The 12,916-nt window shown below is 42.6% G+C and overlaps 1 protein-coding gene across 2 annotated transcripts in view; it reads left to right on the top strand.

Moving 5' to 3' along the window:
- The window catches only part of LOC120994886 (tyrosine-protein kinase STYK1-like), a 56,117-nt gene that overhangs the window by 19,178 nt on the left and 24,023 nt on the right, over positions 1 to 12,916 (top strand). The window contains exon 1 of one of the 2 annotated variants that reach the window (XM_040423769.1): positions 919 to 1,292. The exons of the other annotated variant lie outside the window; for it this stretch is intronic. The gene's annotated coding sequence lies outside the window, so the exon portion shown is untranslated. Of the gene's footprint in view, positions 1 to 918; positions 1,293 to 12,916 lie in introns of those variants that run through there. 2 annotated transcript variants of the gene reach the window in all.

Genomic DNA, 12,916 nt, shown 5'->3' with positions numbered 1-12,916 from the left:
AGTCACCAGAGAAAGGTACCCTGTACCTCATCCTCATACCCCCTAGCAGGCATGCTCAACCTGCGGACTCCAGCTGTTGTAAAACTACAACTCCCACAATGCCCTGCTGTAATCTGATAGCTGTAGGCTGTTCGGACATGCTGGGAGTTGTAGTTTTGCAACAGCTGGAGGGCCGCAGGTTGAGCATGACTTCCCTAGAGTAATAATGCTATAGTACTGTCACCTCAGTCACCACAGAGAGGCACCCTGTGCCTCATACCTCCTACAGTAATGATACCATAGTACTACCACCTCAGTCACCAGAGAGACTGACACAGTGAGAGCGAGGCACTGTGTACCTCATACCTCCCTTCAGTCACAAAAATACCACATCACTCACCATGTCCCTTATATCTCCCTGTTATTGTCATATAGTACTGCGTACCTCATACCTCCCTGTTATTGTTATATAGTACTGTGCTGCGTACCTCATACCTCCCTGTTATTGTTATATAGTACTGCGTACCTCATACCTCCCTGTTATTGTTATATAGTACTGTGCTGCGTACCTCATACCTCCTTGTTGTTTACTATGGCAATCCCACAGATGGAGGCTCCACATGCCCCCTACCTCCCAGTAATACTATAGAACATTCACACCTGTCACCACAGTGAGAGAGGCACTCGTACTTATACCTGTCATCACATATTTAACAATCCATTTTAAACACCATAGCTACAATGAGGCACTATGTACCTCATACCTCCCTTACTTTATTTTTAAATAAATAGGCTTTGGGTACTTCCTGCATACCCCACTGAATAATATATATACCCCAAATCATTCCTTCCAGCTGGAGACTATGTGCCTCATACCTCCCGTCCCATACATCTCATTATTTCCTGACCTTCTCCTCTGGTAACTCTGCCTATGGAAGTGTCAGGCATTGCGGTTCGTGGCCCTTCCCAGAGTCGTATGGGGGAGTAACAGATTATATGGCAGGGGGAGGTATTCCTGTACCTCATACCTCAATGACTAGATTGTCCATATGTAGCTTACAAGCTAATATCCGTGGTTTTTGTTAGTAGTGCCTCCTAGTGATGGGGCTGACAGTACAGGTGGCAGGTTAGCGGCTGAATGACTTCCATAGCTGTGCGAGGAGCCGCGGTGAGTCATGTGTGTGTCTCTTGTCTCTGCTTTCCCTGCCTGTCATTCAGGTTAAAGATCAACCAACAGCAATGTCATCCGATGTCACCGCGAGGCACAGAGAACCTCACACTGCAGACAGACAGGTGAAGATGAGGCGCCACAGGTGAGGACGGGTATAGGGGATACAGTCTATAGTGTGATTATATACAGGACAGGTATAGGGGATACAGTCTATAGTGTGATTATATACAGTACGGTATAGGGGATACAGTCTATAGTGTGATTATATACAGGACAGGTATAGGGGATACAGTCTATAGTGTGATTATATACAGGACAGGTATAGGGGATACAGTCTATAGTGTGATTATATACAGGACGGGTGTAGAGGATACAGTCTATAGTGTGATTATATACAGGACAGGTATAGGGGATACAGTCTATAGTGTGATTATATACAGGACGGGTATAGGGGATACAGTCTATAGTGTGATTATATACAGGACGGGTGTAGAGGATACAGCCTATAGTGTGATTATATACAGGACGGGTGTAGGGGATACAGTCTATAGTGTGATTATATACAGGACGGGTGTAGAGGATACAGCCTATAGTGTGATTATATACAGGACGGGTGTAGGGGATACAGCCTATAGTGTGATTATATACAGGACGGGTGTAGAGGATACAGTCTATAGTGTGATTATATACAGGACAGGTATAGGGGATACAGTCTATAGTGTGATTATATACAGGACGGGTGTAGGGGATACAGTCTATAGTGTGATTATATACAGGGTGTGTGTAGGGTATACAGTCTATAGTGTGATTATATACAGGACGGGTGTAGGGGATACAGTCTATAGTGTGATTATATACAGTACGGTGTAGGGGATACAGTCTATAGTGTGATTATATACAGGACGGGTGTAGGGGATACAGTCTATAGTGTGATTATATACAGGACAGGTATAGGGGATAAAGTCTATAGTGTGATTATATACAGGATGGGTGTAGGGGATACAGTCTATAGTGTGATTATATACAGGACGGGTGTAGGGTATACAGTCTATAGTGTGATTATATACAGGACGGGTGTAGGGGATACAGTCTATAGTGTGATTATATACAGGACAGGTGTAGGGGATACAGCCTATAGTGTGATTATATACAGGACGGGTGTAGGGGATACAGTCTATAGTGTGATTATATACAGGACGGGTGTAGGGGATACAGTCTATAGAGTGATTATATACAGGACGGGTGTAGGGGATACAGTCTATAGTGTGATTATATACAGGACGGGTGTAGGGGATACAGTCTATAGTGTGATTATATACAGGACAGGTGTAGGGGATACAGTCTATAGAGTGATTATATACAGGACGGGTGTAGAGGATACAGTCTATAGTGTGATTATATACAGGACGGGTGTAGGGGATACAGTCTATAGAGTGATTATTTACAGGACGGGTGTAGGGGATACAGTCTATAAAATGATTATATACAGGACGGGTGTAGGGGATACAGTCTATAGAGTGATTATATACAGGACGGGTGTAGGGGATACAGTCTATAGAGTGATTATATACAGGACGGGTGTAGGGGATACAGTCTATAGAGTGATTATATACAGGACGGGTGTAGGGGATACAGTCTATAGAGTGATTATATACAGGACGGGTGTAGGGGATAAAGTCTATAGAGTGATTATATACAGGACGGGTGTAGGGGATACAGTCTATAGAGTGATTATATACAGGACGGGTGTAGGGGATACAGTCTATAGAGTGATTATATACAGGACAGGTATAGGGGATAAAGTCTATAGAGTGATTATATACAGGACGGGTGTAGGGGATACAGTCTATAGTGTGATTATATACAGGACGGGTGTAGGGGATACAGTCTATAGTGTGATTATATACAGGACAGATGTAGGGGATAAAGTCTATAGAGTGATTATATACAGGACGGGTGTAGGGGATAAAGTCTATAGAGTGATTATATACAGGACGGGTGTAGAGGATACAGTCTATAGAGTGATTATATACAGGACGGGTATAGGGGATAAAGTCTATAGAGTGATTATATACAGGACGGGTGTAGGGGATACAGTCTATAGTGTGATTATATACAGGACAGGTATAGGGGATAAAGTCTATAGAGTGATTATATACAGGACGGGTGTAGGGGATACAGTCTATAGAGTGATTATATACAGGACAGGTATAGGGGATAAAGTCTATAGTGTGATTATATATAGGACAGGTGTAGGGGATACAGTCTATAGTGTGATTATATACAGGACGGGTGTAGGGGATACAGTCTATAGTGTGATTATATACAGGACGGGTGTAGGGGATACAGCCTATAGTGTGATTATATACAGGACGGGTGTAGGGGATACAGTCTATAGTGTGATTATATACAGGACAGGTATAGGGGATAAAGTCTATAGAGTGATTATATACAGGACGGGTATAGGGGATACAGTCTATAGTGTGATTATATACAGGACGGGTGTAGGGGATACAGTCTATAGAGTGATTATATACAGGACAGGTGTAGGGGATACAGCCTATAGTGTGATTATATACAGGATGGGTGTTTATTGGATACAGTCTAAAGAGTGATTAAAATACAGGACAGGTGTAGGGGATAAAGTCTATAGAGTGATTATATACAGGACGGGTGTAGAGGATACAGTCTATAGTGTGATTATATACAGGACGGGTGTAGAGGATACAGTCTATAGAGTGATTATATACAGGACGGGTGTAGAGGATACAGTCTATAGAGTGATTATATACAGGACGGGTGTAGAGGATACAGTCTATAGTGTGATTATATACAGGACGGGTGTAGGGTATACAGTCTATAGAGTGATTATATACAGGACGGGTATAGAGGATAGTGTCTATAGTGTGATTATATACAGGACGGGTGTAGGGGATACAGTCTATAGTGTGAATATATACAGGATGGGTGTAGGGGATACAGTCTATAGTGTGATTATATACAGGACAGGTGTAGGGGATACAGTCTATAGTGTGATTATATACAGGACGGGTGTAGGGGATACAGCCTATAGTGTGATTATATACAGGACGGGTGTAGGGGATACAGCCTATAGTGTGATTATATACAGGACAGGTGTAGGGGATACAGTCTATAGTCTGATTATATACAGGATTGGTATAAGGGATACAGACTATAGTGTGATTATATACAGGACGGGTGTAGGGGATACTGTCTATAGTGTGATTATATACAGGATGGGTGTAGGGTATACAGCCTATAGTGTGATTATATACAGGACGGGTGTAGAGGATACAGTCTATAGAGTGATTATATACAGGACAGGTGTAGGGGATACAGTCTATAGTCTGATTATATACAGGATTGGTATAAGGGATACAGACTATAGTGTGATTATATACAGGACGGGTGTAGGGGATACTGTCTATAGTGTGATTATATACAGGATGGGTGTAGGGTATACAGCCTATAGTGTGATTATATACAGGACGGGTGTAGAGGATACAGTCTATAGAGTGATTATATACAGGACAGGTGTAGGGGATACAGTCTATAGTGTGATTATATACAGGACGGGTGTAGAGGATACAGTCTATAGTGTGCTTATATACAGGACGGGTATAGGGGATAAAGTCTATAGAGTGATTATATACAGGACGGGTGTAGGGGATAAAGTCTATAGAGTGATTATATACAGGACGGGTGTAGGGGATACAGTCTATAGAGTGATTATATACAGGACAGGTATAGGGGATATAGTCTATAGAGTGATTATATACAGGACGGGTGTAGGGGATACAGTCTATAGAGTGATTATATACAGGACGGGTGTAGGGGATACAGTCTATAGAGTGATTATATACAGGACAGGTATAGGGGATAAAGTCTATAGAGTGATTATATACAGGACGGGTGTAGGGGATACAGTCTATAGTGTGATTATATACAGGACGGGTGTAGGGGATACAGTCTATAGAGTGATTAAAATACAGGACAGGTGTAGGGGATACAGCCTATAGTGTGATTATATACAGGATGGGTGTAGGGGATACAGTCTATAGAGTGATTAAAATACAGGAAAGGTGTAGAGGATACAGTCTATAGTGTGATTATATACAGGACGGGTGTAGAGGATACAGTCTATAGTGTGATTATATACAGGACGGCCGGGTGTAGAGGATACAGTCTATAGAGTGATTATATACAGGACGGGTGTAGAGGATACAGTCTATAGTGTGATTATATACAGGACGGGTGTAGGGTATACAGTCTATAGAGTGATTATATACAGGACGGGTATAGAGGATAGTGTCTATAGTGTGATTATATACAGGACGGGTGTAGGGGATAAAGTCTATAGAGTGATTATATACAGGACGGGTGTAGGGGATACAGTCTATAGTGTGATTATATACAGGACGGGTGTAGGGGATACAGCCTATAGTGTGATTATATACAGGACAGGTGTAGGGGATACAGTCTATAGTCTGATTATATACAGGATTGGTATAAGGGATACAGACTATAGTGTGATTATATACAGGACGGGTGTAGGGTATACAGTCTATAGAGTGATTATATACAGGACAGGTGTAGGGGATACAGTCTATAGTGTGATTATATACAGGATGGGTGTAGGGTATACAGCCTATAGTGTGATTATATACAGGACGGGTGTAGGGGATACAGTCTATAGTGTGATTATATACAGGACAGGTGTAGGGGATACAGTCTATAGTGTGATTATATACAGGACGGGTGTAGGGGATACAGTCTATAGTGTGATTATATATAGGACGGGTGTAGGGGATACAGTCTATAGTGTGATTATATACAGGACGGGTGTAGGGGATACAGTCTATAGTGTGATTATATACAGGACGGGTGTAGAGGATACAGTCTATAGTGTGATTATATACAGGATGGGTGTAGGGTATACAGCCTATAGTGTGATTATATACAGGACGGGTGTAGGGGATACAGTCTATAGTGTGATTATATACAGGACAGGTGTAGGGGATACAGTCTATAGTGTGATTATATACAGGACGGGTGTAGGGGATACAGTCTATAGTGTGATTATATACAGGACAGGTATAGGGGATAAAGTCTATAGTGTGATTATATGCAGGATGGGTATAGGGGATACAGTCTATAGTGTGATTATATACAGGACGGGTGTAGAGGATACAGTCTATAGAGTGATTATATACAGGACGGGTGTAGAGGATACAGTCTATAGAGTGATTATATACAGGACGGGTGTAGAGGATACAGTCTATAGAGTGATTATATACAGGACGGGTGTAGAGGATACAGTCTATAGAGTGATTATATACAGGACGGGTGTAGAGGATACAGTCTATAGTGTGATTATATACAGGACGGGTGTAGGGTATACAGTCTATAGAGTGATTATATACAGGACGGGTATAGAGGATAGTGTCTATAGTGTGATTATATACAGGACGGGTGTAGGGGATACAGTCTATAGTGTGAATATATACAGGATGGGTGTAGGGGATACAGTCTATAGTGTGATTATATACAGGACAGGTGTAGGGGATACAGTCTATAGTGTGATTATATACAGGACGGGTGTAGGGGATACAGCCTATAGTGTGATTATATACAGGACGGGTGTAGGGGATACAGCCTATAGTGTGATTATATACAGGACAGGTGTAGGGGATACAGTCTATAGTCTGATTATATACAGGATTGGTATAAGGGATACAGACTATAGTGTGATTATATACAGGACGGGTGTAGGGGATACTGTCTATAGTGTGATTATATACAGGATGGGTGTAGGGTATACAGCCTATAGTGTGATTATATACAGGACGGGTGTAGAGGATACAGTCTATAGAGTGATTATATACAGGACAGGTATAGGGGATACAGTCTATAGTGTGATTATATACAGGACGGGTGTAGGGGATACAGTCTATAGTGTGAATATATACAGGATGGGTGTAGGGGATACAGTCTATAGTGTGATTATATACAGGACAGGTGTAGGGGATACAGTCTATAGTGTGATTATATACAGGACGGGTGTAGGGGATACAGCCTATAGTGTGATTATATACAGGACGGGTGTAGGGGATACAGCCTATAGTGTGATTATATACAGGACAGGTGTAGGGGATACCGTCTATAGTCTGATTATATACAGGATTGGTATAAGGGATACAGACTATAGTGTGATTATATACAGGACGGGTGTAGGGGATACTGTCTATAGTGTGATTATATACAGGATGGGTGTAGGGTATACAGCCTATAGTGTGATTATATACAGGACGGGTGTAGAGGATACAGTCTATAGAGTGATTATATACAGGACAGGTGTAGGGGATACAGTCTATAGTGTGATTATATACAGGACGGGTGTAGAGGATACAGTCTATAGTGTGCTTATATACAGGACGGGTATAGGGGATAAAGTCTATAGAGTGATTATATACAGGACGGGTGTAGGGGATAAAGTCTATAGAGTGATTATATACAGGACGGGTGTAGGGGATACAGTCTATAGAGTGATTATATACAGGACAGGTATAGGGGATATAGTCTATAGAGTGATTATATACAGGACGGGTGTAGGGGATACAGTCTATAGAGTGATTATATACAGGACGGGTGTAGGGGATACAGTCTATAGAGTGATTATATACAGGACAGGTATAGGGGATAAAGTCTATAGAGTGATTATATACAGGACGGGTGTAGGGGATACAGTCTATAGTGTGATTATATACAGGACGGGTGTAGGGGATACAGTCTATAGAGTGATTAAAATACAGGACAGGTGTAGGGGATACAGCCTATAGTGTGATTATATACAGGATGGGTGTAGGGGATACAGTCTATAGAGTGATTAAAATACAGGAAAGGTGTAGAGGATACAGTCTATAGTGTGATTATATACAGGACGGGTGTAGAGGATACAGTCTATAGTGTGATTATATACAGGACGGCCGGGTGTAGAGGATACAGTCTATAGAGTGATTATATACAGGACGGGTGTAGAGGATACAGTCTATAGTGTGATTATATACAGGACGGGTGTAGGGTATACAGTCTATAGAGTGATTATATACAGGACGGGTATAGAGGATAGTGTCTATAGTGTGATTATATACAGGACGGGTGTAGGGGATAAAGTCTATAGAGTGATTATATACAGGACGGGTGTAGGGGATACAGTCTATAGTGTGATTATATACAGGACGGGTGTAGGGGATACAGCCTATAGTGTGATTATATACAGGACAGGTGTAGGGGATACAGTCTATAGTCTGATTATATACAGGATTGGTATAAGGGATACAGACTATAGTGTGATTATATACAGGACGGGTGTAGGGTATACAGTCTATAGAGTGATTATATACAGGACAGGTGTAGGGGATACAGTCTATAGTGTGATTATATACAGGATGGGTGTAGGGTATACAGCCTATAGTGTGATTATATACAGGACGGGTGTAGGGGATACAGTCTATAGTGTGATTATATACAGGACAGGTGTAGGGGATACAGTCTATAGTGTGATTATATACAGGACGGGTGTAGGGGATACAGTCTATAGTGTGATTATATACAGGACGGGTGTAGGGGATACAGTCTATAGTGTGATTATATACAGGACGGGTGTAGGGGATACAGTCTATAGTGTGATTATATACAGGACGGGTGTAGAGGATACAGTCTATAGTGTGATTATATACAGGATGGGTGTAGGGTATACAGCCTATAGTGTGATTATATACAGGACGGGTGTAGGGGATACAGTCTATAGTGTGATTATATACAGGACAGGTGTAGGGGATACAGTCTATAGTGTGATTATATACAGGACGGGTGTAGGGGATACAGTCTATAGTGTGATTATATATAGGACAGGTGTAGGGGATACAGTCTATAGTGTGATTATATACAGGGTGTGTGTAGGGTATACAGTTTATATTGTGATTATATACAGTACGAGTGTAGGGGATACAGTCTGTAGTTGATAATATACAGGACGGGTGTACGGAACATCATCCATGGTGTCATGTATGTAGGGGATACAGTTAGTATTGTCTTATATAGGACGGATGTTTATTTCTATATGAGTGCAAGTTTACTACTAATAGGCGTGCACAGATATAGTAGGTACATACGCCTTCAAGGCAGGACAGGTGTATGGGACATAGTCCATAGTGTCATCATATATACAGGATGGGTACAGGGGATACAGTCTATAGTGTGATTATATACAGGACAGGTGTAGGGGATACAGCCTATAGTGTGATTATATACAGGATGGGTGTAGGGGATACAGTCTATAGTGTGATTATATACAGGATGGGTGTAGGGGATACAGTCTACAGGGAGTGCAGAATTATTAGGCAAGTTGTATTTTTGAGGATTAATTCTATTATTGAACAACAACCATGTTCTCAATGAACCCAAAAAACTCATTAATATCAAAGCTGAATATTTTTGGAAGTAGTTTTTAGTTTGTTTTTAGTTTTAGCTATTTTAGGGGGATATCTGTGTGTGCAGGTGACTATTACTGTGCATAATTATTAGGCAAATTAACAAAAAACAAATATATACCCATTTCAATTATTTATTTTTACCAATATAACATCTCAACATTCACAAATATACATTTCTGACATTCGAAAACAAAACAAAAACAAATCAGTGACCAATATAGCCACCTTTCTTTGCAAGGAAACTCAAAAGCCTGCCATCCATGGATTCTGTCAGTGTTTTGATCTGTTCACCATCAACATTGCGTGCAGCAGCAACAACAGCCTCCCAGACACTGTTCAGAGAGGTGTACTGTTTTCTCTCCTTGTAAATCTCACATTTGATGATGGACCACAGGTTCTCAATGGGGTTCAGATCAGGTGAACAAGGAGGCCATGTCATTAGATTTTCTTCTTTTATACCCTTTCTTGCCAGCCACGCTGTGGAGTACTTGGACGCGTGTGATGGAGCATTGTCCTGCATGAAAATCATGTTTTTCTTGAAGGATGCAGACTTCTTCCTGTACCACTGCTTGAAGAAGGTGTCTTCCAGAAACTGGCAGTAGGACTGGGAGTTGAGCTTGACTCCATCCTCAACCCGAAAAGGCCCCACAAGCTCATCTTTGATGATACCAGCCCAAACCAGTACTCCACCTCCACCTTGCTGGCGTCTGAGTCGGACTGGAGCTCTTTGCCCTTTACCAATCCAGCCACGGGCCCATCCATCTGGCCCATCAAGACTCACTCTCATTTCATCAGTCCATAAAACCTTAGAAAAATCAGTCTTGAGATATTTCTTGGCCCAGTCTTGACGTTTCAGCTTGTGTGTCTTGTTCAGTGGTGGTCGTCTTTCAGCCTTTCTTACCTTGGCCATGTCTCTGAGTATGGCACACCTTGTGCTTTTGGGCACTCCAGTGATGTTGCAGCTCTGAAATATGGCCAAACTGGTGGCAAGTGGCATCTTGGCAGCTGCACACTTGACTTTTCTCAGTTCATGGGCAGTTATTTTGCGCCTTGGTTTTTCCACACGCTTCTTGCGACCCTGTTGACTATTTTGAATGAAACGCTTGATTGTTCGATGATCACGCTTCAGAAGCTTTGCAATTTTAAGAGTGCTGCATCCCTCTGCAAGATATCTCACTATTTTTGACTTTTCTGAGCCTGTCAAGTCCTTCTTTTGACCCATTTTGCCAAAGGAAGAAAGTTGCCTAATAATTATGCACACCTGATATAGGGTGTTGATGTCATTAGACCACACCCCTTCTCATTACAGAGATGCACATCACCTAATATGCTTAATTGGTAGTAGGCTTTCGAGCCTATACAGCTTGGAGTAAGACAACATGCATAAAGAGGATGATGTGGTCAAAATACTCATTTGCCTAATAATTCTGCACGCAGTGTATAGTGTGATTATATACAGGACAGGTGTAGGGGATACAGTCTATAGTGTGATTATATACAGGACGGGTGTAGTGGATACAGTCTATAGTGTGATTATATGCAGGATGGGTATAGGGGATACAGTCTATAGTGTGATTATATACAGGACGGGTGTAGGGTATATAGTCTATAGTGTGATTATGTTCAGGATTGGTGTAGGGGATACAGTCTATAGTGTGATTATACACTGCTCAAAAAAATAAAGGGAACACTTAAACAACACAATGTAACTCCAAGTCAATCACACTTCTGTGAAATCAAACTGTCCACTTAGGAAGCAACACTGAGTGACAATCAATTTCACACGCTGTTGTGCAAATGGGATAGACAACAGGTGGAAATTATAGGCAATTAGCAAGACACCCCCAATAAAGGAGTGGTTCTGCAGGTGGTGACCACAGACCACTTCTCAGTTCCTATGCTTCCTGGCTGATGTTTTGGTCACTTTTGAATGCTGGCGGTGCTTTCACTCTAGTGGTAGCATGAGACGGAGTCTAGAACCCACACAAGTGGCTCAGGTAGTGCAGCTTATCCAGGATGGCACATCAATGCGAGCTGTGGCAAGAAGGTTTGCTGTGTCTGTCAGCGTAGTGTCCAGAGCATGGAGGCGCTACCAGGAGACAGGCCAGTACATCAGGAGACGTGGAGGAGGACGTAGGAGGGCAACAACCCAGCAGCAGGACCGCTACCTCCGCCTTTGTGCAAGGAGGAACAGGAGGAGCACTGCCAGAGCCCTGCAAAATGACCTCCAGCAGGCCACAAATGTGCATGTGTCTGCTCAAACGGTCAGAAACAGACTCCATGAGGGTGATATGAGGTCCACAGGTGGGGGTTGTGCTTACAGCCCAACACCGTGCAGGACGTTTGGCATTTGTCAGAGAACACCAAGATTGGCAAATTCGCCACTGGCGCCCTGTGCTCTTCACAGATGAAAGCAGGTTCGCACTGAGCACGTAACAGACGTGACGGAGTCTGGAGACGCCGTGGAGAACGTTCTGCTGCCTGCAACATCCTCCAGCATGACCGGTTTGGCATTGGGTCAGTAATGGTGTGGGGTGGCATTTCTTTGGAGGGCCGCACAGCCCTCCATGTGCTCGCCAGTGGTAGCCTGACTGCCATTAGGTACCTAGATGAGATCCTCAGACCCCTTGTGAGACCATATGCTGGTGCGGTTGGCCCTGGGTTCCTCCTAATGCAAGACAATGCTAGACCTCATGTGGCTGGAGTGTGTCAGCAGTTCCTGCAAGACGAAGGCATTGATGCTATGGACTGGCCCGCCCGTTCCCCAGACCTGAATCCAATTGAGCACATCTGGGACATCCTGTCTCGCTCTATCCACCAACGTCACGCTGCACCACAGACTGTCCAGGAGTTGGCAGATGCTTTAGTCCAGGTCTGGGAGGAGATCCCTCAGGAGACCGTCCGCCACCTCATCAGGAGCATGCACAGGCGTTGTAGGGAGGTCATACAGGCACGTGGAGGCCACACACACTACTGAGCCTCATTTTGACTTGTTTTAAGGACATTACATCAAAGTTGGATCAGCCTGTAGTGTGTTTTTCCACTTTAATTTTGTGATTGACTCCAAATCCAGACCTCCATGGGTTGAAAAATTTGATTTGCATTTTTTTATTTTTGTGTGATTTTGTTGTCAGCACATTCAACTATGTAAAGAACAAAGTATTTCAGAAGAATATTTAATTAACTCAGATCTAGGATGTGTTATTTTTGTGTTCCCTTTATTTTTTTGAGCAGTGTATACAGGACAGGT

This window comes from Bufo bufo, chromosome 1 (assembly GCF_905171765.1).
Source record: "Bufo bufo chromosome 1, aBufBuf1.1, whole genome shotgun sequence".
In the NCBI taxonomy this organism is placed as follows: Eukaryota; Metazoa; Chordata; class Amphibia; order Anura; family Bufonidae; genus Bufo; species Bufo bufo.
The sequence above is the reverse complement of the archived record's forward strand: the minus strand, read 5'-3'. Positions and strand labels throughout refer to the sequence as shown.